Genomic DNA, 27,693 nt, shown 5'->3' on the forward strand with positions numbered 1-27,693 from the left:
CGCAGCTGAGGAAGCGGAAACTGCGTGGGCGGAAGTGAGGAGCCCGATAGTAGCCCCAGCCCTCCGCACAATCTGCGTATAATCCGTGGTGGACCAGGACTGGAGGAAAAGCGAGATGCGAATCGGAGCAGCTAAGGAGGTGTAGGCAAGCAGAATCAAGTAAAGTGCAAGTGCGCGTAGGTAAGAGTAATTGTTAAAAGGCACAGAGTAATTCAGCCACACATATAGAATTTAAAAAGTATCAACAACCTAGTAGCAGGGCAGGATACACTAAATCCTACCACTGTCAGCTGTGTGCGTCCGTTTGCAGCGGGACTATATAGGCTAATGCCTATGATGCAAACTGGATGGCTAACGCAGCTGAGCAAGTGAAAACTGCGTGGGAAACAGGGACTCAAATTGGATCATAAATTCAAAGCTGTTCTGAAAAGGGGCCCCCAAAATATGTTTGGCCCAGGGCCCCCAAAATCCTTAAGATGTCCCTGCTCTGGGTTGATGCGGCTGTTTCTCCTCTTGAGCTCTTAAACACGCACTGTATATTGCTGTTCTTCAGCGATCAAACACCTATGTGCAAAACAAATAAATAATATTAAACTGACCAATCTTTAAGGCCTTCCTTTCACTACTGTTTTTCTTACGATACATTCATCAATATACCTTTGATATAATTGCGTTGTTCAAAAACAATATAGACACTTTTCTCTTTATCAGACGATTGATGCCTGCATAATGTTTTCATGTGGTTCTCTGTAGAAATAAAATTATACTGGTCACCTCCAGAAAATATCACCAACAAATACCTATTCACTATAATATGTCTCACACTTATTACTGAATGACACGTATGTCTCCTATGACCATAATCAGGATAATTATAAGTAACAAAAGTCTGCATAAGAAAATGTTGCAATGAGTCTTTGCCTTTCGTCCTTTAAAAGTCTTCCTTTTACGAATGCAGAAACCGAAGATAAGTGAATTAAACACAGAAATGACAAATACCTGTTTTTAGTTGTACGCGCTTCCTCTTCGTGCGCCAAAATCGGAAATGCCTTACTTGCATGTTTGTTCTCTTTTTGTTTCAGGTCGGAATGCTTTTGGAGCCAGAATAAGGAACAAGGAACCGCCGCGTCACCGCGTTGCCCTGGAGACTGAAGACGGGATCGGAAACCGAGGAGAAGGCTGGACCGGCGTGGGAGCTTCAGTGAAGGATGTCAGGTGAGCGGGTCTGTACTAACGAGCGCAACCGCGTTTTGTTTAACATGCGAGTCTTTTATAGTCTCAGGTTGGGTGGGGTTCTAGTTAGGGTGGGGTGGCAAGAACGTGCTGCACATGGCTTAACAGCAAAGGAACCAACGTGCTGCCTATACAAATGAACAACTGGAAGCAGGCACATGTCAACTGCTGTTCATTCTGTTTCTGATTGCATAATGTCTACTCATGCTGCCTATGCAAATGAACAACTGGAAGCTGGCACATGTCAACTGCTGTTCTTTCTGTTTATGCTTTACCCAATGTCAGCTCCTCAGTTGCAGTAAATAACAGAAGTCTTCCAGCATGAATATACAAAGCACATGTACCATTTCAAAGTAATAGAACAGAAAAAAGGAATACACAATAAAAGAAATACACAATACTTAACCTATTCCGCCCAAGATCAATGCACAGTATGAGGATGAGCCATGTTTATGACGCAAACTCTAACAGGTTCGGGGATGATTGGAAATGGAGTGGTTGGTTGTATCAATGAAGTGGTTGCTAATAGACGGGAACAGAGTGGTAATGACCAGGCTCCCTCTACCTCTTCCGAACAAAGAGATGCAAGAATGGGAAGGACAGAACGTATAATCACAAGACCCAAGAAATGTCATGCCTATGTATGCAAAAGAACCTTTATGCTTATAGTAGTTCAGTTGTTTTTTTTTTTTGGGGGGGGGGGGGGAAAGATGTACTGTATTGTTTAATGTAGTTCTTGTTTCTTTGTACTTTAGTTTGTCCCATTATGGATCCCTTAGTTTAGATCAAAAGAATTAGAATAGTATGATGTATTGTTGAATGTAGGGACATGCATCTTTACATAGGTTGGTGACTGTACTGGTTTATGTATGCTGCTACTCCAGCTGTTGGGGTATTTGCTTTACAATAAATCCTATTCAAAATACATTTGGATTCCGGATTTCCCTACAGTCAGCTTTTCCTGCTAGGAATGAGGAGATCACAGAGAGTAACCACAGCCAGTTAATTCTAGCCTATAAACACAAAAATCCCAAGAAAGTTTGGTGAATATTGTACAAGTTAAGAAACAGACACTCTCAAATTTCCAGTATTAGTTTCCATTCATCCATTGAATAGCGGGTCACTCTTTTCACCAGAGCTATTTGTTCTGCTGACCTCTGCCATGTGAAAGGGGATAAAACCAGGAGGTAACAAGTCTATCTTCATGCTTAAAATTGAATTGCACAAAGTCACCTAGGCTCGTTTAGTAGGTTTTAGGTAGGATTGTTGTTCACAGGATCAAGATCTGGACCAAGGAGCATGGAATATTGAGTACTTGCCAACATAGGTTCAGGGAGCGGCTAGGTACAATGGAGTGGTACCTAGATCTGCAATTTAACATCAGCAAATACATTTTTGCCAGGTGCTATACATTGTACTTGGCTTCCATGGACATTTGAGTGTTTTCAGTTGGGTTAATTGGTCGAAGCTATGGAAGATGTTATCTCGTATGGACCCATCTTCAGATAATTTTCTATCTGTGCTACAAAACGATTTTACTGATAGAGTTAGATTGGGGCCATTGGGAGAATGCTCCAACCTTGCCTACATTGAATTATTTTGCTACCCCAGCACTGATGTGCATGATCAAATCTGTGTTATTGGCTCACACCCCTATTAATTGAATTTAATTGTTTTTGGCCTTTGACTCTTTTACAACAGATCCGGACCTGGATATTAACTATTCCATGTCTTAGACAATGGCCTGCAATAAAAGCCTCAACACAAAAGCCTCAATAATTACATTTGTTCCATCTCTGTTGAGGGGAATTAGTTAATAAAGGTTGCTAGTTTCCCCTATTTAGTGGTTCCCTTTGAGAGCACCCAACATTTGCATACTAATATCTCAATGAGGAGACAAAGGTTATCCCAGTTGGTAGGACCATTACTTAATCTTAGCCCGTCTTTGAGAGGGAAACCATTAGTGATCACAGCCAAACTTTGCAACAGCCTTCCACTCTCCCTTCGTACTGCTGAGTCAGAAATCATTTTTCGATGTAGCCTAAAGTCCTGTTTTTTTTCCAGCACCTAGTCCCCCCCCTGGTTCCCACTTCACGTCGGGGGTAGGTGTGCGCTCTATAAACTTCTAAATAAATAAATACATTCTTGAGATTTATGAAACTCGATGTGTCCTGATTGCCACTTATGGAGCTCGACTATGAGGTTACTCTAACACAGCGTCCTTACAAATTCAGGATCACCAGTTTTGCCAACAATTACGTTTAATAACCCCAAGTAGCTCCAATTTTATATGAATAAGGAAATGGGTGTCAAATTTATTGAGGATTCTCTAAAGATAGCCCCTTTGTTGCTTTGGCTATCTGTATGGTGAATAACAGTGTATCTCTTAACTGCAAGGTTAATAATGGCTGCTTACTATGCAATTGATCATCCGACATTCCATGGCTTAATCATGTAAAACAGTTTTGCAATTTGATTGGCAGACTGGAGCATTTTGATAGACCATCTAACATCCAGGGGAGGCTTCTCTGATAAGGCGGTGGAGCTCCTCCCCACTGCTTAGCAGAGGTAAACAGAAAAATAAAAGGCTAATAATGCAAAGTTATTATCATTTTCTTTTTCTGTAGGTTTACGGGGCAGGGTGGGGCTGGGCTGTCATCACAGCCAGCAAGGGTGGAGTGGTTGGGGCACTTAAATGTGCATGCCTGTTTAGCCGGCCGTCTTGGACTGGCCAAACAGTCATGCGCACTGTGCATGTTCTCCATCGGCTGTATTGTACAGCCTGGGTGAAGAACATGCACAGGCTCACAGACCTCGTCTGAGCATTGAACCACGGTGCTCAGACCAATCATGACCATGCTACCATGGTGACAGCAGCATCGTGATTGGCTTAGGGGAGTCTGTGCATGCTTCCGGCAGGGACGGTAGAGGACCAAGGCGAGGGGAGGCGGCAGCCAGGTAAGTAATTGTATTGATTTTTCTAATCCCCCCCCTCCCCTGCCCCACCGGTGCTTCTCGGTGGCAGCTGCTGTTGCTAACATCTGTAAGAACGACATTTTTGGGGCCAAGAACACCTTTTAAACAATGAGACAAGCTACCCGTGATACCACAGAGCTTGGAAATCAGACAGTATTGTGCACTTAAGACCTCTCCAAACACTGAACCTTGTCTTCTGTGCAATACTGACCACTAGGAGCGGGCTTGGCTGTTTACATTCAGATCAGGCACTCGTCGCGTGTTATTATGTTTTTCCTTGGGTCAGCACGCTACTGACAGCATTGCACTTTGTCCATGGAATGAGACTTCCAAACAAACGCTGTTGCAGTTTACATTTTTTGTTGTTGCAAATTTTATGTCTTGTACTCTGAAAGGTTCTCAATCCCGCTTTTAAAGCAACTACATTTTAAAAGTAGTTTATCTGCACTGCCCTTCTTACAATTATTAACCGATGATGAAGTATGTCGGACCGTAGGCTCCCTCCTTTTTAGGTATAGCTTAAAGCGCTTGCGCTGTGGTGATCTGTTGTATGCACTTGAGGGGGCTGACTCCTCCCACGCTTTTGGATTGGCTTTTGTGTGTGTTGCGTAAAAATTGGAGCCTGCAAATGGCTAATGGTGGGTGTATGTCCCACCTTTTTTCATAAGTTCACTCCCATGGAGTATTGCCTTGGGAGCGGGCAGGGTCACGCACGGTGGCAGCTGTGAGGCAGGATGCACGCTTTGGTCTGATAGTGTTTCTTTTAACTTCCCACCCCATTTACTATGTATATTGAGTGAGATCAACGTTATCATAATGTGTTCATCAGGTTCTAATTATGTCACAGTTCAACTGCTCCCTCTGAAATAAGTATTCTATTGTTGTCCATGCTGTATTGTGATGGTTTCTCACGGTCAGCACTAATTATGTAACGTTCCTTTTTAGGTCTCGCCTGGCGTAAGACTGCGCAGACATGCACAGTCTTGCTGGCGAGATTGAATGATTTTAGGAGATTTCTCTAGTGGGCTTTAAGCCCCGCCCCTCTTTTTCAGTGGCTGGCGTCACTGTTTATGCTAAACGGTGGCCAGCCATTAGAAAAGAGCTTCCAGTGACGTACACTTTTCTCTTTTAGAGCCGTCCAAGTTGGACTGGCTGTCCCGACTTACTGCTGGCGTAAACGTTTTTTTTATCTTTATGGGGCCAAACACATGGTCCCATAAAGATAAGAAACCAGTCAGGCGAGCCAGTCCAACTGAGACGGCTCTAAAAGAGAAAAGTGAAAGAGAAAAAAAACGTCATTGCGAGCGCTTGTTGACTAAGCTATCATGGTTATCCCCTCCAAACAGGAAGGTAGGCACAATGTTTTGGATCCCAGATATTAAACAATTAACTCGGAAGGACAAAAGACATGGAGGGGCTTTTAAATTGCGACCGCAGGATCACACAGATGCCAGCAACCTGAACCATTTTGCCAACAATTTAAACAGCTTCGGTACACGTGTTTTATATTATTTCATGTGACATTTCATCAAATTGCTGGTCAAAATCAGGGGTATTGGAAAACAAACTGCGTCGAGTTTATTGAATCCTAGTACTATCTCCAATGCAGAGTGTTCCTTTTACCTTCATAGGACACACTCGTATAAACTCACAGTACACCTATCGCTTTCAATGACCTAACGCGTTTTGACCTTCTGCGAGACCCGTAGCAGCCTTTCAGACGCATGCACGGTGGTGTAGTTTCTCTTTCAGTCATGGCGGCCTGCATAAGGCTGGCCATACTTGGGAGGAACTCAAGTCCCCAGTCTGTACGGATCCAGAGATTAAGCGCAATCGCCGCTCGGGAAGAGCAGGTGGCGAAGCCCGAGGAGACAGGTACGAGCGACTCTTAAAAGGATTACTTTATAGAATTGCCTTGTACTATGCAGGAGATGGCATGTTATGAATTCATGGGTGGCCACCAGTGAGACGCTGATCTAATTAACATTCCTTCCATGAACATGGTGCATAGCTGCGAGGGTTTCAGTTTGCTTATGTGAGATATTTCCAGTTATTGGGTTACTTATTTGTGACATTTTAAAGCCCTACGTGTGACACTTTGAGTGACATTTTGTCATGAATTGAAAAAAGCAGTTATAACCATAAAATAAAATTGACATAACGCTCACTGATAATGCACGTAGGAAATGCCCAGTGTGCCATTTTAGATGACCTCTGACGGGTGTGGGTCTGAGTCTTCCTGTTTCAGTGATGCCTCTGATCCCACCTTTTTGTGACAAACATCACCTGACCTCGAGGCTCCCGCCTCGAGGTCAGGAAATGTTCTCATGCAGACTATAAGTGACTTTGGAGCAGGAAGATCGAGGGTGCTGTAAAGGGAGCTGCTTCCAGGTGATTGCAGATTTTCTATCTCCGAGTACAAGTGCCCACGAGCACTTGCACATAGGGAAACAAGCAGTTTCAGATACCCCCGTCTTGGACATAAGTCATGCCAGAGTCCACCGAGGAACCACGCACCACAAGAGCCCTCCAGTGCTGCGAGTTTTCAGGCTATGCATAGTAGGACTCACGGAGTCAGCTTGTGCATGTCACCTGCAGCACCCCCAAACCACTTTGGCGCCAGGCACTTGGGAAATAGTTTATAGGCTCTTCAGGGTTTCAGGCTTAGTGGGTTCTGAGCACTACAGAATGAAGACCGGAGCTGGATGTGTGTATACAAAACAGACTCCACGGGAGAGAAAGGCATTGCAGTAGCTCTTGTCACTGATCCCCCGACCCTTTTAGTGCTCTTTGTAGGCTGTCTAGCTGCTGTTTGTGAAACTGGTGAAACCTGTCCCTTGTAAGTGTCTGCCTGGTAAAGCCATTATTTAAGTTTCAAAGGTTGTCTAGTTTGGTGGGGGTGCTGCCTACGTGTGCAGTGCTGTTAGCTGAATTCCCAGTTTGGATTACAGCCACTGTTAGAGGTGTGAATGTAGCTTTAACAAATGTATTTTAGGCTGTTACGTAGAGTCTGGCAATGGTTTTGGTTTCCTATTATTATCGCGCAAGAACCACACTCCACGCTGTTACTTGAAGCGTAAAAGGCCATTTTATTAGGACAAGGTTGCAAACATTTAGACTTTATTAAACAGTACATAAATGTAATAAATATACGTTTCGCATCCCATACTGACTCATTCTCCCTTCATCCTTCTCAAAACTATCTCACGTGTTTGACTCTTCTCCATTCACTCGGTGACCTCCTTCCTCTCCCCATTCTCACCTTCACTTGCCCTCCAAGCATCCTCTGTTGAAGTTCCTTCATTGCTCATTGCCTCCCACACCCCGCTATCAGTCACCTGTGTACGGTTCTCTCCCCCCAAGGGGTGGATCCGACTGTATGTGACTCACCACCACTCCAAAGTACCGTAACGTCTCTGCTCTGCACCCTGCCCTAAACTGGCATGCTCAGACCCAACCACCCCAAGCCCTTTGCTTAAGACCTGTAGGGTGGGTGGGTGGACAAACTTTTACTTCCCCCCGGTGGTGCTCAGGTGTCAGGAAGAGGCCGGTTCATCCTCTCCTGGCACCTATATAACCTCCCAACTTACGCCCCTCCCTTCACTCCTCTAAACCCACCCCCACCTTGTCCTTCTGGCCATTGCACGAATACCTCGGGGGAAGACTGGTCTGCGACCTTCACTCCATGCTGTTACTTAAAGCGTAAAAAGGTCATTTTATTAGGACAAGATTGCAAACATTTCACCTGTTTGACTCTTCCCCATTCACTCAGTGACCTCCTTCCTCTCCCCATTCTCACCTTCACTTGCCCTCCAAGCATCCTCTGTTGAATTTCCTTCATTGCTAATTGCCTCCCGCGCCCTGCTTTCAGTCACCTGTGTACCGTTCGCCCTCTCCTGAGGGGTGGATCTGCCCGTATGTGACTCACCACCCCTCCAAAGTACAGCCAACCAGGGAACCCCCGTAGGGCGGTTCGCTGCCCCCCCAGTTCTTGTGCACCTTTCGCCTCCCGTCAGCCGACCCTGCGGCTCCCCGTGGACGACCGTCCACCATCCAACTTGCATCCAGTATTAATTACTATTGCTGGGACAGTCCCTGACCACGAAAGGTGCACCAATTCTAAGCAGGACCACCTGTTCCTCCAGGCCTTGAGCACCTAACACCTCTCCACCCTGCGGCACCTAGTGGATGGCCATCCACCACCTAAACCTGCATCCCGTGCAAACAAGTAACATTTCCGGGCCAATCCTCGTCCATGAAAGGTACCCCCATCTCTAGACAAGCCCACCTGTTTCTCCCAAGACAGTCTCATCACCTGCGGGCCAATTCCCTGTAAGCATGTTCAACAACCCCTCGAGTCCATCCCCTGCAAGGCACAATTCATTCACGTAACTAACTGCCCCAAGTTCCATTTCATTGGACCATAACCCCTTCCATGCACCTCTGGGTAAATCCAGACCTGGTATATCCTAGAAAACTTTCTCTCCCCCATGGATCCTCATATCGGGGCAATTTCTTATTTCCTGTGACACGATGTCCCTCGTACTGGCAGCAAAATCCCCCCCATTTTCATTCCACTGTTTCCCCCCTCATGATATCACACCCCTATGACCGTGTTCCCCGCCCGGTGATGTCTGTACACCTGCTAGTTCACCTCCTTTGCTGGCCAATGCCCGGTAGAATGGCCACCTACCAGGCGACCGCCCTGGATCCCAAACTACTCCCACTTCCTGTAGTAGAAAAAGAATGATTAGTCCTGCAAGAATTACGTCCCCTTTCCTACAGCCCTCTTTCACCATTTGTTCCAAACCCATCCTAGAAGCCCCTTTTCCAGTACCCATATCATCACAGAACACCTTCCTGTACTCACCATCTCCCTCATCTTTCAACCTCCACCCCCCCAAAGGGCCCTCCTGACGCCACCTCTGTTACAGCCCCAATACGTAGGAATCGTACGTCTCCTTAAGGTAGCCCCCTCCCCTTCTACCCAACCCTCGTATGAGACCGTTAATGGCCTGCAGAACTGTCATGATACCTTCCACATTTGGAAAAACAAATTCCCCCAGTCATAGGCCTTCCCTCTCTTGCTACCAATCACCACTGCCTCATGCCCTCTCCTTGCTTTCCCCTGCTCCGTTGACACACGCTCTACTTTCCCCGAACACTGCAACCAACCTAAACAACTCGACCCATCCAAATCGCCTTTGCCTGAGCACACCTCCCCATCCTCAACTACGCCTCAAAGCGTCGACGTCGCTCCGCTCGAAAACTTTGTGCCTCGGTTTTCCAGTCCAAACACGCCAAGCACTAAACAGCCTGTAACCACAGCCAATGCCCCCTTGTCTGCTGCCCACATGGACCATATCATCCCGTCTCCAGGTTTTGCACTACCATACCCCCAGTTCCACTAAACCTGTGAAAAATACCATATTGTCAGTGTCTTTACGACACGACCACGGTGTGCCGACTCCCTGTTCCGTACATTCTCAACCCTCCCCCAACCTACCCTACCTCACACGTTCCTGTTGCCACACCATTTGCACCTGTCAAACATTGTCCCCCACTGAACCTCCTCAGGCACCCTTGCACTTTGCCTCATGTTTTCCACACCCCAACTGTTCACCCGCCTAAACCTCCCTCTACAGTACAGCAAACCTGCCCCGGCCATGCCTGAGCGTCTGCACTCTGTTTCCTTGGTACCTCCTCCCCCTGCACCCTTTGTGTAGCTCTCCCCAACCCTTTATTCATTGCCGTACACCTCCCCTTCCATCCTGCCCTTGGCTCGAGTGTCCTCCGGCCCCTTTAGAGAAACTACGGCACACGACCACCATCCCCCTTTAAAATATCACCTTCTACGACCCATGAGACCACCTTGGACCCAACCGTATCTTGCAGTGCCAAGCGCCCTCCACCTGTTTAGTTCCCCAAAGCAGTGACCCGTCCTTTCCCCTGACCGTAAGCTCCCTGTCTGTTGCGCCCTCTTGCCCTCAGTTACTGCGATGCCCCCCTAGGCCCCTACTGCTCTTTCTGACCGAAACCCCCACTGAGTATCCTACTCATTTTCCACCAAAATACCCGCAGCTGCCCAGCCCCCAGGCAAATCCTCGCCTGTATCACTGTCCCATCACGCTGCACAAGTGCTTGTGCCCAGGTACCCCCCGGAGCCCCACAGCTCTTTGGGACCCCAGCTCCCACCAAGTGTGCAAAGCTTATCAGTCAAGCCCGCCTCGTGCAATTGTTAAGCCTTGATGCAAAGCCCTCTTGCCGTACAACCATTTTCCCTTCATCTGCACATTTGCCACTTCTGACAGCTGTCCTCGTCCCCCGAGACACGCCCCCCCAGGGGGGCCTCCACTACTCCCAATTCAGAACTGCCCCTTTTGCAGATGACGTGACCAAGTTCTCCCTTAAAGGGGGCTGCCCATACAGGACAGCAATATCTCTCTCAGTGGCCCCTTTCCCCATACTTTGCCAGCCCTTGCTGTAGTTAACCTATTTCAGATAGCCTGCCTCTCTAGGCCCTCTTCGACTAGATTGTCCATACCTGACCCCCTGCAGCTAACCTCCTACATCTGCGCCGTAGTCCCGGCTTCCTCTTGTGAGAAATCGAGCTCCATGGACCCATGGCGTCCAGCTAACTGGGAAGGACCTCTTGGCCCTGACTACCACCCCCATGGCCTCCCCGGTTCTGCCATGGTGGCCCAGTTTGACCTCCACGAATGTATGACTCCCCTTCCCATGTACCCTCCTTCGTAACGTCGATGGTTATCTGGCACCGGAACCTTCCGGTTTCCCCTGTCCCCAAAATGACCTGTCTGTTAGATAACATCCCAAGTAAAACCCGCATCCCCCCTTGGGTCAGTCTTCTCTACTTCTGGTTTAAGTGAACCCTTTGTAAGGGGCCGCTAAAATCGCTAGATCGGCCCAGCTGCGGGTAGAGTCAGCATATTGCTTTGACGCCCCCCCCAGCTTAGCCAAGTTTGAACTGACCGTAACCTGTCTCCCACATTTCGTAGCCCAACAAAAAAAAAACTATTCTTTGTAGCGTTCTGCTGTTGTCCATAGCTGCTACAGGGCAACCGCCCGGCCCCCGGGCCCCACACCATCATATGCTGACCAATGTTGTGATACCGATGACCGCCTGTGTGCCAACTGGCACCCCCAGCCCCATTTGGCGCTCTTCTCCCACATGGCAAATAGTGATCAGTGACCCACTGCTTCTCTCTTCTTTCACTGGTTAACACATTGTCCGTCTGGACCCATTCCTACCCATCGCTGGGCCCCGACCAGTTTTCCTGAAGCCTGCCGCAGCAGCACCTGTATGTGCGCCACATCCCTCACAGCCCCCTACATACCCCAGCCGACCAGCTGAAGTTCTTGCGTTCGCCCAGCGTTCCCCCATCCCACGGCCTCAGCTTTAGTCCTGTACCTGAGTGTCCATCCGGGACCTCCTCCTCCTGACCAGGAGCTGCTGTTCCCCTTTTTCCTCCGTGCCCTCAGCTCCATCTGTGGCCGCACTTGCCTCCTGCAACAAACAACAAAACAGCCTGGTTACCTGAACTTCCCCCCACCCTCTCTGGCCACCCCACTCAGCATCATCTCCTTTCGCACTTAATCTTCCATTCCACACTCTCATCCCTGTCGTACACCTTCACATTCCCCCGACTTTGTCCCTCAACATCCCTGCCAACAGTCCCCTTACTTTGTCCCTCCACATCAAGGCCATCTTTCACAAACTGTATTAATTACTTTGTAGGATTCATAACATTGTATTGTTCGCTACGCGATCTCTCGTCGGAGGGCAGGCCGCTGCGGACCCCCCTACTGCTTTCGGCCAGCGTCCTGAGGACGTCGTGCGCCCTGCCGGCATTACCCCTTTCTGTTAACCTCAATCACCGGTCCTGGTTCCCCCAACCCGGTCGCTCCAACCAGGTGGGTACCAAGCACCACCGGGCCTCGTCCGGTGCTGGCAGTCCTTCACCCTAACTCTGAGTCCCGGGCAAATGCCTCCTGCAGCTCCTTGACTGCCCCCTAGGCCCACCCCCTCCTCTTCCTTCCTGAGCAGCAGCTCTTGTTCATAGCCCTGCCTCGCCCTCCCCTGAAGAGGCTCCACACTTGCTGAGGGTACGCAGTAGCCGTCTACTGATGCCGTCCCCCCAAAACCCCGCCTCAGTAAACTTCCGGGGCAGTCCGCTGATCCTGGATTTTCTAGATCTGAAAACAGTCCCCTGGGGAGCAGAAGAGGAGAGGTCTCGCCTCTGTCCCCTTGACCCCGGAGCTCACCCTGAGCTGAGAAAACCCTCCCCCAACACCCCCCCCGGGCCATCCCCCCCTTTGGGAGCGTAACCACAAGCAAGGAGGCCCCCCTCCCCGCAAGATCTGGGTAGGCCCCATCCCAAGGCTCCATGCTGGAACCAATGGAGGATCTGCTGCAATACGCCAGTACCAGAAACCTCCCCCTGTCCCCACGCGGCTTACCCGCTCCCCCCCAATACCAGACATGTGCAAACACCCCCCTCCCCAGGCCCACTCCATGTTCTGCCGGTACCAGCGCCCGGTCGGGCCAGCATATGTTCGGCCAGCCCTCCCCACCGCCGTATACCAACTCAGGGTCTCCCTCAGTGAAGGCGGGCTGCCGTGTGTGCAGTACCCCCGCCCACCCCCTCTCCCTCGCGAACGATTGCGGCATGCTTGCTTCAGCAGGCAGACGTGCTAGCTGGCTCTGCTGCCTGCCCCCGCACCTCCCAGACACCAATTTCAGCTGCCCCCTGCCCCCTACCTGAAACGGCCTTTGATTCCCAGTGGTGGCTCTTCCTGCCAAGCCACCACTGCAGCCGCAATTCCCACATTCATCATCCTGGGCCAGCGGGCTATCCCGGCCCACTCAGCTGCCACACGCCCTGCCGTGGGAGGTCCCCTGACGTGTCTAGCCCAGACCTCAGTGCAGTACGGACGGCCTCCACTTCAGATGTCGCCTTCGAGTACCGCAAACGTTGAGGAAATCTCCCTACACTGCCCTGCCCTAACTGCCAATTACACACCCCCACCGATCGACCAATCGGCTAATTACCTAACGTCACGCAAACTCTCGCCACAAACTTTTACTTTCCCCCCGGTGGTGCTCAGGTGTCTTCCTCTCCTGACACCTATATACCCTCCCAACTACCGCTCCTTCCTTCACTCCTCTATACCCACCCCCACCTTGTCCTTCCGGCCATTGCGCGAATACCCCGGGGGAAGACTTGTCTGCGACCTTCACTTCCCCTGGGGGCCGTCATGTTCATAATCTGCTCCTTTTATGCATTTTACTTACAGATCCCATGATTAAATTAACATGTGTGTGTACATTTGAGTGTTTGACATCCTAAAAACCTAGTACTGAAAATGTGGGCTGCTGAACACCAAAGCCTCTACATTTCAGAAGTCAATCAATCAATCAATTAATCAATCAATCATGTTATTTGTAAAGCGCACTACATACCCGTAAGGGTTTCAAGGCGCTGGGGGGGGGGAGGGGTGCTGTAGCTACCGGTCGAAGAGCCAGGTCTTGAGTTGTCTCCTGAAAGTCAGCAGGTCTTCGGTTTGCCGTAGGTAGAGGGGGAGGGTGTTCCAGGTCCTGGTGGCGCGGTGGGAGAAGGACCTGCCTCCGGAAGTTGTTCTACGGATGCGCAGTACCGTGGCCAGGGCGTGGTCAGCAGAGAGGAGTTTCCTGTTGGGTACGTAGAAGGAAAGTCGACTGTTACGATAGGCTGGTCCGGTCTTGTGGAGTGCCTTGTGTGCGTGGATCAGGAGCTTGAAGGAGATTCTCCTGTCGACGGGGAGCCAGTGCAGGTTCCTCAGATGTGGTCGCGGCGCGGGATGTCGAGGATCAGGCGTGCAGATGCGTTCTGGATTCTCTGCAGTCTGTTGATGAGCTTGGACGAGGCTCCGGCGTAGAGGGCGTTTCCGTAGTCGAGTCTGCTGCTGACTAGGGCCTGGGTGACTGTTTTCCTCGTGTTTGTCAGGATCCATCTGTAGATCTTGCGGAGCATGCGGAGGGTGTTGAAGCAGGTGGAGAAGACTGCATTGACTTGTTTGGTCATGGTGAGTTTTGAATGATCGGTGGGGGCCAGGGGGGTCCCCAGTGATGCGGGCCACCATGAGTCGTCCCATGCTGAGGGGTTGGACACAAGGATGAGGATCTCCGTCTTGTCTGAGTTCAGCTTAAGTCGGCTTTCCTTCATCCAGTCTGCGATTGCCTTCATTCCCTGGTGGAGGTTGGATTTGGCGGTGTGAGGGTCCTTGGTGAGGGAGAGGATCAACTGCGTGTCGTCGACATAGGAGATTATGTTGAGTTCGTTGTCGGGCGATGCGTACTAGTGGTGCCATGTAGACGTTGAACAGCGTCGGGCTGAGGGAATATCCTTGAGGGACGCCGCAGATGATCTCGGAGGCCTCGGACCGGAACGGGGGGAGGCGGACTCTTTGAGTTCTGCCGGAGAGGAAGGAGGTGGTCCAGTCCAAGGCCTTCTCCCGGATCCTGCGTCTTGGAGTCGCATGCGTAGTGTGCGGTGGCAGACGGTGTTGAACGCGGCGGAGAGATCCAGGAGGATGAGGGCCGCCGTCTTCCCGTTGTCTAGATCCTGATGTCGTCTATGGCGGTGATGAGGGCGGTCTCGGTGCTGAGGTTGCTGTGGAATCCTGATTGGAAGGGGTCCAGGATGTTGTTGTCTACGAGGTGATGGGTGAGCTGGGTGTTAACTATCTTCTCGATGACCTTTGCTGGGAACGGAAGCAGGGAGATGGGTCGGAAGTTCTTGAGGTCGCTCGGATCCTCCTTGGGTTTCTTCAGTAGGGTGTTGATCTCTGCATGCTTCCAGTTCTCAGGGAAGGTGGCAGTCTCGAAGGAGAGGTTGATGATTTTGTGCAGGTGGGGTGCGATGGAATTGCTGGCTTTGTTGATGATGTGGTGTGGGAGAGGGTCGGACGGGGATCCGGAGTGGATTGTGCCCATGGTCTTGATTGTGTCCTCGATGCTCACGTTGGCCCAGGTTGTCAGGGTTTTGTGGGAGGTGGGGTGCGGTGAGTCCGGTGTGGCGAGGTCTGCAGGGGTCGTCCGGGATTTGAAACTGTCATGGATGTTGATGATTTTCCGGTGAAAGAAGGTGGCGAGGGAGTCGCACAGGGCGTGCGATGTTGGCATGTCGTTGGTGCTGGAGCTGGGGTTGGGGTTGGAGAGTTCCTTCACGATGGTGAAGAGCTCCTTGCTGTTGTGTGCATTGTTGTCAAGGCAGTGTGTGAAGGAGGTCCTTTTGGCGGTCCTGATGAGGTGGTGGTGGTTGCGGATGGCGTCTTTGTGGGCAGTCTTGTCGCTGTGCCATTTGTTCTCCAATTTCCAGCAGGTGCGCTTTGAGTCGAGGAGTTCCGGGGTGAACCAGCTGACTCTTTTGCTGGTGTCTCTGTTGGTGGGTTTTTTCAGCGGGGCTACTGTGTTGGCGCAGTCGCTCATCCAGTGTTCGAGCTTGAGTGCACTCTCATCGGGGTTGGTGGGGTTAGTCGGAGGGTTGGGTGCAAGGCTTGTCTGTACTTTGACCCTGTCACCAGGCAGGTCGCTGCCCCATCCGCCACGCAGCCCCCTGTGGGTTGAACCTCCGTTGCCGCTTTTGCCGCCTGACTGCTCGCTCCCTTTTTTATTCTGTACCCCTGCGCTTGGCTTTCTGTGCCACTTTGTTTTTTCATTCTGTGCCCCTGTGTTTTGCTTTCTGTACCCCTGTGCTCTGTAATCCCTCTTCCGCCGTCTTTTCCCGCCGTTTTTTCCCTGGGTTTTCCCCCGCCGCTGAGCCCCTGCAGCCACGCCCCCTTCACTCCCATTGGCCGCCCCGCTCCCTCCTCCCAGCTGCTCCTCCCTCCCTCTGCCCTCATATGGAGGCCGCGAAGCAGCCGTGCAGCGGCTGCGCGCAGCGGACTCGCCGAAGGCGCGCATAAGGCAAGCCCGTCTGCGCCCGTCCGCGCCTGGACCGCACCCAGCACCAGAACCCCTGGACCCCGCACCCCTCGCAATGCCAGACTGCACTACGACGCAAGCACCCTCCACGCACTCAACACCAGACGAGACCACCCCTGCTACCGGGCCACCCCGAAACGCACCCAGGGGCCTTTCACCTGCCGGAACTGCAGATTCACCAGCATTCAACCCTCCACACCACCAGCCAGAGAACCCAACCACCTCCGCTGCATCCTCCTCAACACCCGCTCCGCTCGCAAGCACGCCATCGAACTCTGGGACCTCCTAGACTCCACCGCTCCCGAAGTCGCCTTCCTGACGGAGACCTGGCTGAACGCCACCTCAGCACCAGACATCGCCATAGCCATCCCACAGGGCTACAAGATCTCCCGCAGAGACCGCACCAATAGAGTCGGAGGAGGAATCGCCATCATCCACAAAGACTCCATCAAAATCTCAACGAACACCGATGTCACCCTCACCACCGCCGAGCACATGCACTTCCAGATCCACACCGACCCCAACACCACCCTCAGAGGAACTCTCATCTACAGACCTCCTGGACCCCGCCCACAGTTCAGTGACACCATCGCCGACCTCATCAGCACCCACGCCCTCGCTTCCACGGACTACATCCTCCTCGGGGACCTGAACTTCCACCTCGAGAACAACAACGACGCCAACTCCACTGCCCTGATCGACAACCTCGCCAACCTCGGACTCAAACAGCTCGTAACGACACCTACTCAAGCCGCTGGACACACGCTCGACCGCATCCTCTCCGCAAGCCCCCACGTCTCCTTCAACCACACCACCGAACCACACTGGACCGGCCACAGATACGTCCACTTCACCTTCAGAAAACCCACCACACACCACCGCACCCAACAGCTACCACGCCGCTGCTGAGGCAAGGTCACCGAGGACCAACTGACTACCGCCCTCGCCCTGAGACCACCCACCGACCCCACCGACCCAGACACCGCCGCGACCAACCTCACACAGTGGATCAACGACTGCGCTAACACCCTCGCCCCTCTCAAGACCTCTACAACCAACCACACCAACAAGAAAGCCGCCTGGTTCACCGAGGACCTCCGGATCTCCAAGCACACCTGTCGGAAGCTGGAGAAGAAATGGCTCCACGAGCGAACACCAGACAACCACACAGCCCTCAAGAGCGCCACCCGCAGACACCACCAACTCATCAGGACCGCCAAGAAGACCGCCTTCAAGGACCGCCTAGACAACAACGCACACAACACCAGAGAGCTCTTCAGCATCGTGAAAGAACTCTCCAACCCCAGCTCCAACACCAACGACATCCCGCCATCTCAAGACCTGTGCGACTCTCTGGCCACCTTCTTCCACCACAAGAATACCGACATCCACGACAGCTTCAACTCCGACCCCCCGCACCCACCACCGAATCCACCACCCCTGCGACTACCACTCGCACCAGTCGCCTGACCGTCTGGTCCAGCGTCAGTGACGAAGACACCATCAAAACCATGAACTCCATTCACTCTGGATCCCCATCGGACCCCTGCCCTCACCACGTCTTCAACAAAGCCAGCGCAACCATCGCGCCCCACCTCCGGAAAAAAATCAACTGTTCCTTCGAGACAGCAACCTTCCCAGAAAGCTGGAAGCACGCCGAGATCAACGCCCTTTTGAAGAAGCCCAAGGCGGACCCCAAGGACCTCAAGAACTTCCGGACCATCTCCCTGCTCCCTTTCCTGGCAAAAGTGACCGAGAAGATTGTCAACAAACAGCTGACCCGCTACCTCGAAGTTAACAACATCCTGGACCCTTCCCAATCCGGTTTTCGTAGCAACCACAGCACTGAGACCGCCCTCATCGCCGCCACTGACGACATCCGGACCCTGATGGACAAAGGAGAAACAGCCGCCCTCAACCTCCTGGACCTATCAGCAGCCTTTGACACGGTCTGCCACCGCACCCTATCAGCACGCCTCAATGACGCCGGTATCCAAGAGAAGGCCCTGGCCTGGACCACATCCTTCCTCTCCGGCAGAACCCAGAGCGTCCGCCTCCCACCCTTCCGCTCCAAAACCACCGAGATCATCTGCGGCGTCCCACAGGGATCCTCCCTCAGCCCAACGCTGTTCAATATCTACATGGCCCCCCTCGCCCACATCGCACGACAACACAACCTCAACATCATCTCCTATGCCGACGACACCCAGCTGATCATATCCCTCACCGAAGATCCCCACACCGCCAAAGCTAACCTCCACAGAGGAATGAAGGCCGTAGCCGACTGGATGAAGGACAGCAGACTGAAGCTGAACTCAGACAAGACAGAGGTCCTCATTCTCGGACCCACCCCATCAGCCTGGGACGACTCTTGGTGGCCCACGTCACTAGGCACAGCCCCGGAACCCACGGACCACGCACACATCCTGGGGGTCATCCTCGACTCCACTCTCTCCATGACCAGGCAAGTCAACTCCGTCTCCGCGTCCTGCTTCAACACCCTCCGTATGCTCCGCAGGATCTTCAAATTAATCTCCCTCGACACGAGAAAAACCGTTACCCAGGCCCTCATCACCAACAGACTCGACTACAGGAATGCCCTCTACTCAGGAACTACAAACAAGCTCCTGAGACGACTCCAACGCATCCAGAACGCGTTGGCCCGACTCATCCTCGACGTCCCCCGCCGCAGCCACATCACACTCCACCTGAGAGGCCTGCACTGGCTCCCCGCCAACAAAAGGATCATCTTCAAGCTCCTGATCCACACACACAAAGCACTGCACAACACCGGACCCACCTACCTCAACAACCGACTCAGCTTCCACACCCCCACCCAAAGCCTCCGCTCAGCCAACCTCGCCCTCGCCACAGTCCCTCGCATCCGAAAAACCACAGCCGGTGGCAGATCCTTCTCCTACCTCGCCACCAAGACCTGGAACACTCTCCCCACCATCCTACGACAGACCCAGGACCTGCTGGCCTTCAGAAGACTCCTCAAGACCTGGCTCTTCGACCAGTAGCACCCCCCTCCCCAGCGCCTTGAGACCCTCTCGGGTATGTAGTGCGCTTTACAAATACAGTGATTGATTAATTGATAGTTGTTCTTCAGTGACTTTGCCCCAGCAGTGGCGGGGGTCTGTAGGGTGCGGTGGTGTGTGAGGGGTTTTCAGAAGGAGAAGTGGATGCAGTGGTGGTCTGTCCAGGTGAGTTCGGAGGCGTGGCTGAAGGTGACGTGGGGGCTTGAGGAGAAGATGGCATCTAGCATGTGGCCGGCGATGTGGGTCGGCGTTGTGACAAAGCTGTTTCAGTCCGAGGTTGGTGAGGTTGTCGATCAGGGTGGAGGAGTTGTTGTCGTTGTTGTTCTCCAGATGATAGTTCAGGTCTACGAGGAGGATGTAGTCGGTGGAGGTCAGCGCATGCGTGCTGTTGAGGTCGGCGATGGAGTCGCAGAATTGAGGCCGGGGTCCTGGCGGTCTGTAGAAGAGGGTGCCTCTTAGGGTGGTCTTGGGGTCCGTGTGGATCTGGAAGTGCATGTGTTCGGCGGTGCTGAGGGTGTCGTTGGTGTTTGTTGAGACCCTGATGGTATTTTTGTGAACGATGGCGATTCCTCCTCAGGCCCTGTTGGTGCGGTCTCTGCGGGTGATCTTGTACCCGTCTGGGATGGCTATGGCGAGGTCTGGTGAGGAGGCTTCATTCATCCAGGTCTCGGTCAGGAAGGCGACGTCCGGTGATGCGGTGTTGAGTAGGTCCCAGAGTTCGACAGCGTGTTTGTGTGTGGAGCGGGTGTTGATCAGGATGCATCTAAGCTGATTGGGTTCTGTCGTGGCAGGCATCTCAGCGCTTTCAAGGCAGGAGAAGCTGCAGTTCAGGCAGGTGAAGGGACCATCATTTTTGTGTATGCCCATTTGAGACTGCGATGCACTCTGAAAAACCGGGCTTTTTGTTCCGTAAGAGTTGGTACTGAACACCCTATGGCCTACTTACTTTTTGACGGAGTAACACTTGGCTATCAGCCTCGGATTACTAGGGAGAAAAGATGGTTTTCATAGTGAGTGTTGAGAAAAAAATTAAAGCCTATCTAGGGAGGTTAAATAAAGTCTTTCACCTACAGTCCTAATTTAGGGGCCTAGTTGTAAGCGTAGCAAGGCACAAGTTCAAACAGAAAATTATTTCCAGGGGCTTGCTCTAGTGAACGCTATTTGCCTGAAGGTCACAGTGCTGGTATATTCTAGAGGTTTTATCACAAGACCAGAGGCTTATATCATGCTGTCTTTTCTTGCTTTTTATTAACAGCAGCTAAGCAAGGAAAAAACCAAATTATTCAGAAAAGACTGGTAAAAGAACTACAAACAGTGACATCATAACAGCTCAACCTGTTCGGTATGTACAGCATGTTGAGTAACTCAATAATTATCTTGACTAAGAACAACAATTCCTCTTTTCTTGCTGCTTGCACTCAAGATGAGAACTTTGTTATTTCCTTTACTGGTGTATAGTTTACAATAATGTATGTCTCATTTACCATGTTCTTCAATGCTATTGCATTGTTTCTACTGCCCCTGCACATGCATTTGCAGCAATGTTCTGCTCTGCCTCGGTCGCTCTGCCGTTAGAGGCATTTCAGCCTAGCCCACTCCACATCAGGTTTTCCTCCTCAGTGTTGTGGCTTGCATAATTTTTCAGGACGAGCCTGGGCATCGCATGTGCTGCTGTGAGGCATGCTGTATTGGAGTATGGGCTTGAAGCCCCACCCACTCTCCACCCATATTTTTATTTGGCTTGTGTCATTGTCCTTCCTAAACGCTAGTTTCCGATTCGTTATCAGGCTTGTTAGTCCCTCCTTGGTACCGCCTTGTCTGCATTTGTCACTTCCCATAATAACTGGACCTTTTACTTGTCTTGTTACATTGTCTGCTTTATCTTGGCTGTGAGCACTATTTTGTTTAATATTTTGCCCCTATTCCACTCACTACCTCACAACACGCCGCCCGCTTTAATTTTATTTACTAATAGCGGTCCGCTTTAGCTATAGCGGCCGCATTTTGTTATTTATTTATTATAGCAGCGCGGTCTTCTTTAAGTATAGCAGCCGGGGTACAAATGTTTTTGTTTTTGTTTACTAGCACCCATAAGGCGCTTCCACATTCATGGAGGCCACGCCCCTTTCTTTAAACAAGCTGCGTCTAAAGAAAGATGTGCAGCCGCTATTAAAGTGAAAGCACGGCATAGGCGCTATTACAAAAAATAAATATGTTTGTCAACTTGACATACAGATGCTTTTTTTGTCAAAGCGGCCCATGCCGTTGTTTCACTTTAATGTCAGCCACGCCCCTTTCTTTAGACGCGGTTAGTTTAAAGAAAGGGGGCGGTCTCCAGGAAGGTGAAAGCTCCTCATGGGCGCTCTTAAACAAATATTAGCAATGCAATCGGTCTCGCATTTGCGAGAGTTTAAGCTATTGCATTGCCAATAGCTCAAACTCTCGTAAATGCGAGACCTATCGCATTGCAAATGCTTGTTAAAAAAGTATTTTTGTTGTTGGAACTCCATCTGCGATTAATTGCCTCACATGCTTGATGTATTTTAGGTAATTGTAAGTGATTATATAGTTGCTGTATGTACTTTTATGATTATCCGAATTATAACTTAGTAACCTAGAAATGTTTTTACGATGATGATGATTTCCTATAAAACGTTAAAAAAAATAACTGAAATGCCTTCAATTTCAGCACCACTTCCAACTACAAACTGATTTTGTGCTCTTTGCTGTTGTTTTTATATAACTATTTGACCTCACACTATACAGCTCACTCTTCAGTTTCGATTTACCTTCTGAAACTTTTTTATTATATTTTGTTATATTGTTTACTATATTGTATTATCATGTACTATATGATATGATATTTCAGAATTTGCTGTTTTTCTTTAAAAAAAATGTTCATGGGGAAAGGGTTCTGCCATCAACTTAGTCTTGTCTATTCTGTGAAAAATGCAACCAAATATTATAACAAGACTGCAGCTTTTGTCACATTGATACTATGTAAAATGAAAACTGCGCTATGTAGACTTTACCTATACTGCAGAAGCATCCACTGCAGCACAGTCATGCCTCTTCGGTGGGTATCAATTAGCTCACAACAACAGTGCCCCCAAGACAGACCTACCACCAGCCTAGACAAGAACACATTAAGAAACATCTCTACACACCACAGTGTGCCCAAATATGTAATTGTCATGTTTTTAAGGCATCCAATAGCATTTGCACCCGTCTGTTACTTACAGTACAGGTAAATGTTACTGGCAGTGAGTACCTCTATCACCCGAGAAAAGACATAAGCAATTTTGTACAGACCCCCCACCTCTGCCCCAACCCCATCTTACCCTCCAAAGACTCACAACTCATTAAAACTGGCTTTCTCATTCTACTGACTGCACACCTTCACAAGAGCGAAACATGCTCTCTGATGAGAAAATGTGGGTGCCATACCCCAGTTTACTGAAAGGTTCTGCAATGCCAAACTAATACCAATGATGCACTATAAAGTCATAACTAACAACATGGAGAACAAGTCAGGGCCAATGCTATTAGGTTTCTCATTCTCTCAGAACACTCAGTGTGACTTCATTGATTTCATTTTAAGCCCATTTTTGTATTGATCCCTAAATGCAAAAACAATCAAGGATGTGCTTAAATCATGTGGCTGTTCTTCGGATAGGACCAACTGGATGACATGATTTTAACATGCAACTTTACATCTGTTGCTGTGTTTTGCGGCTTATTTTCTGGGCTGCAAATTCATAATATTGTGAATGAGGCACTTCATCTGCTACCTTCACAATTACACTTTGGGTGGGTCCGGCTTTACCTCTGCTCACTCCCCGTTTATGACCTTCTTCAGCTCTCTGGAGGGAGGCCATGCCCTGCCACTGTGTTCGTGAGTCTGTCTGCTGGGTTTTCCGGCTCTGAGGCTGGTCTCCACTACGTTCCAGGACATTCTGGGATGTCACATCAGGAGAGAAACGGTGGCATGCACACCATGTGCAGAGTGCAACACTACTGTGGTGTCTGGACCTCGGGCAGAAGGCAAGGACCCTGGGGCGTGGCTAAGGAGCCGGAGGAAATGGCCACCGCTCTGGGGAGCTCCGTGGGAACGTAGTGTAACAGGAGCTCTCCAGGTATTATTTACGGTCACCCGGTCTTCGAAACCACAGCAGTCACGAGCGGAACACCTGCTGCATGGAATGAGACCTCTGCAGAGATACGGGGTGAGAAGAAACATGACCTTTTTTGGCATTCTGCCGATCGCAGTTCGACGGCTGAGGCGCGACCGCCATTTTGTTTAATTACCGATCCCCGTGCCTCCTGCTTGTCTCCTGCCTCACGCTTCAGTTTGAAAAAGCTCATTTTACTGGGACTGCTCAAACTTTTTCCTCATTTTCTTCCACAGCTGGGTTCCTCTTAACAGCATGCTGATTTTTGGTGGTCATTTATAGGCACCTTCAACTTAACAGTTTTTATAATATTTCTGGCCGCCGTTTTATGTTCTGTAGCTGTTTTTTTCATTCCTTCTCTTTTCTCACTCCTTAAATGGCAATGCCACGCTCCAACCATAGTAGTACTCAACAAAATACTACGAACAAAGTGACATTGGAAGATATCAATCCATTCAGTGTATTGCAGGATAATATGGAAGATGTACTTACTGATGCTTCTGCAACAAAGGGCTCCTCTCCTCATACCTCACGCCCAAGCTCTAAAATCTCTTCTAAAATACACTCCACTTCTTCTTTTACGTCAGGCAAACCAGTGAAAACAAATCCTCCTTCCCCTAACAATCCTTCCTCTTCTATTTCTATGGAGCTGTTACTTGAGGAAATTCGCTCACTCAAGCCCTACATGGCAGAAACAAATTATTGTCTTCAAAACCTTGAGGATAACTGGTCACAAACTGAACAAAAAGTTGACGATCTTGAGAGAAGAGTTGCTTCAGTCCAAGTTGTCACTGACCAAGTTCCATGCCTACACAGAGAAATTCAAAATCTTAAACAACAAGTTGAAAATTTGGAAAACTGCAATAAGTGTAACAACCTACGCATTTACGGGCTTGCGGAAGGTCTTGAAGGATCTAATCCCATATCCTTTTTCCAATCATTTCTACCTACGCTTCTTGGACTTCCAACTTCTCCAACTCTGAATATTCAACGAGCTCATCGCTTGGGTACAATTTCTCGTTCGTCTATTTCCTCTTCAACAAAGCCTAAAGGTGTTATCTTGTACTTTTTAGAGTACACAGATCTACTTAAAGTCATTCAAGCTGCCAAACAGAAGGGTAAGATTACTTGGAATGGTTCAAATCTTTTCTTTGCGCAAGACTACGCCAAAGTTACTGCAGATCGTCGAAAGAGGTTTCTGGAGATGAGGCCTGCCCTTCGCGCTCTGAATGCTTGTTATGGCCTGTTCCACTCTTGCCTCTTCAAAGTGACTTATAACAACAGAACGACAAATTATGAAGATCCGGAGCTACTTCAACAATTCCTGAATTCCTGCAGAGATGAATCTATGGATATCCCTCGACCATAATTGTTTTGAATATCCCAGCAACTTTATGCCATTGTTTGTGTTTATCCTCCTCCCTGCTGTATTTTGTTACGTTGTAAAGATCCTCTGTTAATATCTCCTCTTTTTGGGTTTTTTAGGTGCGGTTTTGTGGCCCTTTGATTTATGGTATCTTTGTGTATGCCTGGAGGCTGTTTTCCCTTTGCCGCGTCCTCATGGAGTCTTCAGTCCAGTGTGCTCCCTTTCTCATATGGTTGCAACATCCCCATTCTTATTGTGCTTTTGTGGTATGTCTTTTTGACATTTTTCTCTATTATCAATTGTTGGATTTGTATTGTATTTTTGTTCAGTGTTGTGCTCTCTCCTATTTCTTTCCTTTCCTGTCCCTCTCTTCCTTCCTTTTGTCTTCTCTCTTTTATACACCTTACAGCAACTTTCTTGTGCTTCTCTCCTCTCTTTCTTCAATCGTGAGTTTCTTTCTCAATCTTTTCTTATCTAATTCTTTTTCCTCTTTCAGCAAAAATTCAGCTTCTTACATTGTTTACACAACAATTGTTCATGTTCAATTTGATTAGTTATTTTTAGAGTTGTAACATGGAATGTTAAAGGAGTAAATAACCCTATAAAAAGACAATGGGTAATAACCCATCTAGCTAGATTAAATGCTGATATTGCATTAATCAAAGAGACACATTTATCAGTCAGCGAAGCGTCTAAATTGAAACGAAATTGGGTAGGCAATGTTTTTTCTTCCCCTGCTCTAGGTAAGAAAAATGGAGTGTCTATCTTGTATCATAAGAAATATCAGATCTCAGTTGTTCACCAAGAATTTGATTTAGAAGGTCGCTGGGTAATTGTCAAAACACTTATAAATCAAATACCTCTAGTTCTTTTTAATGTGTATGCACCAGTCAATGTCGATAATGCTTTTTGGATTCATATATCTGATAAACTTCTTTTGTTTGATGATGAATATATTATTTTTGGTGGTGATTGCAATCAAGTTTTTGATCCCATCTTAGACAGAAGTTCTTCTGTTAAATTCCCTAACACAAAGATGCATTCACAATTTACTTCCTCCATACGCCGAAAATCCTTAGTTGATATATGGAGGCTTTGCAACCCAGACATTTGAGAATATAGCTTTTATTCCCCTCCTCACCACTCACAATCCCGTATAGATTATCTCTTTTTTAGTAAATCTTTATCTCAAAAAGTTTCCCATTCTGAAATTGGCTCTATTTTAATATCAGATCACGCTCCAGTTTTTGTTGACTTTGAATTGATACCTTTTTCTCCCCATGCAGGTAGATGGCGTTTTAACAATGTATAATTATCTGATCCGAATTTAACAAGCCAATTCACCTCCTTTGCTTCTGAATTCTTTTCCTTCAACTCTACCCCGAATTCTTCTCCTGTAATGATTTGGGACTTTTTCAAAGCTGTTGTCAGAGGCTTAATTATAAATTTTGTCTCACAAAAGAAAAAAGGTTTTGAGGCTAAAAATTCCCAGTTGCTTGCCAACAACTTGAGTACTCTTACTACCACTCGAACTCTTAATCTGCGTTAAAGAACCTCATTGAAGCAAAATTCACTTTTAATCAAATATCTACTGAAGCCATATCATCTTAACATTTAAAAAGCAGTGCTCGTTAATATGGAGGTCAAAATAAGACGGGTAAATTGTTAGCGTTTTACTTGAAAATAAGACGTGAACGGACTAAAATAGAATCTTTAAGGAATAAAGTAGGTATATCTTTATTTAAAGATAATGATATTCTGAATGAATTTGTTTCTTTTTTCAAAAATGTAAAATTATCTGATCCGAATTTAACAAGCCAACTTGTTAAATTCTTGTTACCCCTGAACAACAACCAAATTCAACTGATCTGTCTACTTATTTTCAATCCATCGAACCCCCTTCACCTTATGATACTGACTTCTCTTCTTTAGAAACTGATATCACTCTGTCCGAAATCACACATGCAGTCTTGGTACTGAAAAGTGGGAAAGCTCCATGTTCGGATGGATTTACCATTGAATTTTACGCTCATTTTGTGAATCTCCTACTCCCTCAACTTTTATCACTTTATAATGCCTTTATCACGACAGGCTCTTCGTCTGGAACCTATCAAGAGGCCATGATCTGTTTAATACCTAAAGAGAATAAAGACCCATCTCTCTGCAAAAACTATCAGCCAATTTCCTTAATTAATCTGGACTATAAGATCTTTGCAAAAATTCTGGCACTCCACATTGATCCTATCTTACCTAACCTCATTGGCCCGGAACAATCCGGATTTGTAAAAGGTCGTCTTTCATCTGAAAAATCCAGAGTCTTTTTTAATATTCTTGATAAAGCTTCCTCTCTTGATTACCCGATTGCTGCTACAGCACTAGACGCAGAAAAGGCATTTGATAGGATTGGTTGGGATTTCATGTTTCAGGCACTAAAATGGATAGGATTTCCACCTAAACTAATATTTCTTATTTCTCTACTATATTCAGGTCCCAGAGCTTCTATTTTTGTTAATGGCAAAACTTCAGAATATTTTCCACTCTTTAGAGGAGTGCGTCAAGAATGCCCCCTCTCTCCTCTTTTATTTATAATAACATTAGAACCCTTTTTAACTAAAATTAGGTTAGATGCTAAGATTACTGGTTTCCAGCTTGACACCTCTCATGTCAAATTGTCTGTATACGCGTACAATATTCTTTTATATTGTTCTAATCCGTCTACATCCATCCCCTCTTTTTTATCTCAAGTTGACATTTTCTATCAATTAGCCGGTTATCGTCTCAGTTCAGACAAATGTGAGGTTCTTCCCCTAAATATACTCTGTTTTAAGCAAGACTTCATACATACGGGCTTTTCCTGGCAAACCTCTAAGATAAAATAACTAGGCTTGTGGTTCTCTTCAAACATTTTGGAAATATTACAGA

General features: G+C 48.6%; 1 long non-coding RNA gene across 1 annotated transcript in view; it reads left to right on the plus strand.

Moving 5' to 3' along the window:
* Nucleotides 1–1,135: 1,135 nt before the first annotated feature.
* LOC146829139 (uncharacterized) overlaps nucleotides 1,136–27,693 on the plus strand; it is a 59,052-nt gene continuing 32,494 nt past the window's right edge. Inside the window, exons 1-2 of the long non-coding RNA XR_014961916.1 lie at nucleotides 1,136–1,215; nucleotides 24,891–25,037. This is a non-coding gene — a long non-coding RNA (uncharacterized LOC146829139). The remainder of the gene's footprint in view (nucleotides 1,216–24,890; nucleotides 25,038–27,693) is intronic.

This window comes from Triturus cristatus, chromosome 5_2 (genome assembly GCF_964204655.1).
Source record: "Triturus cristatus chromosome 5_2, aTriCri1.1, whole genome shotgun sequence".
In the NCBI taxonomy this organism is placed as follows: Eukaryota; Metazoa; Chordata; class Amphibia; order Caudata; family Salamandridae; genus Triturus; species Triturus cristatus.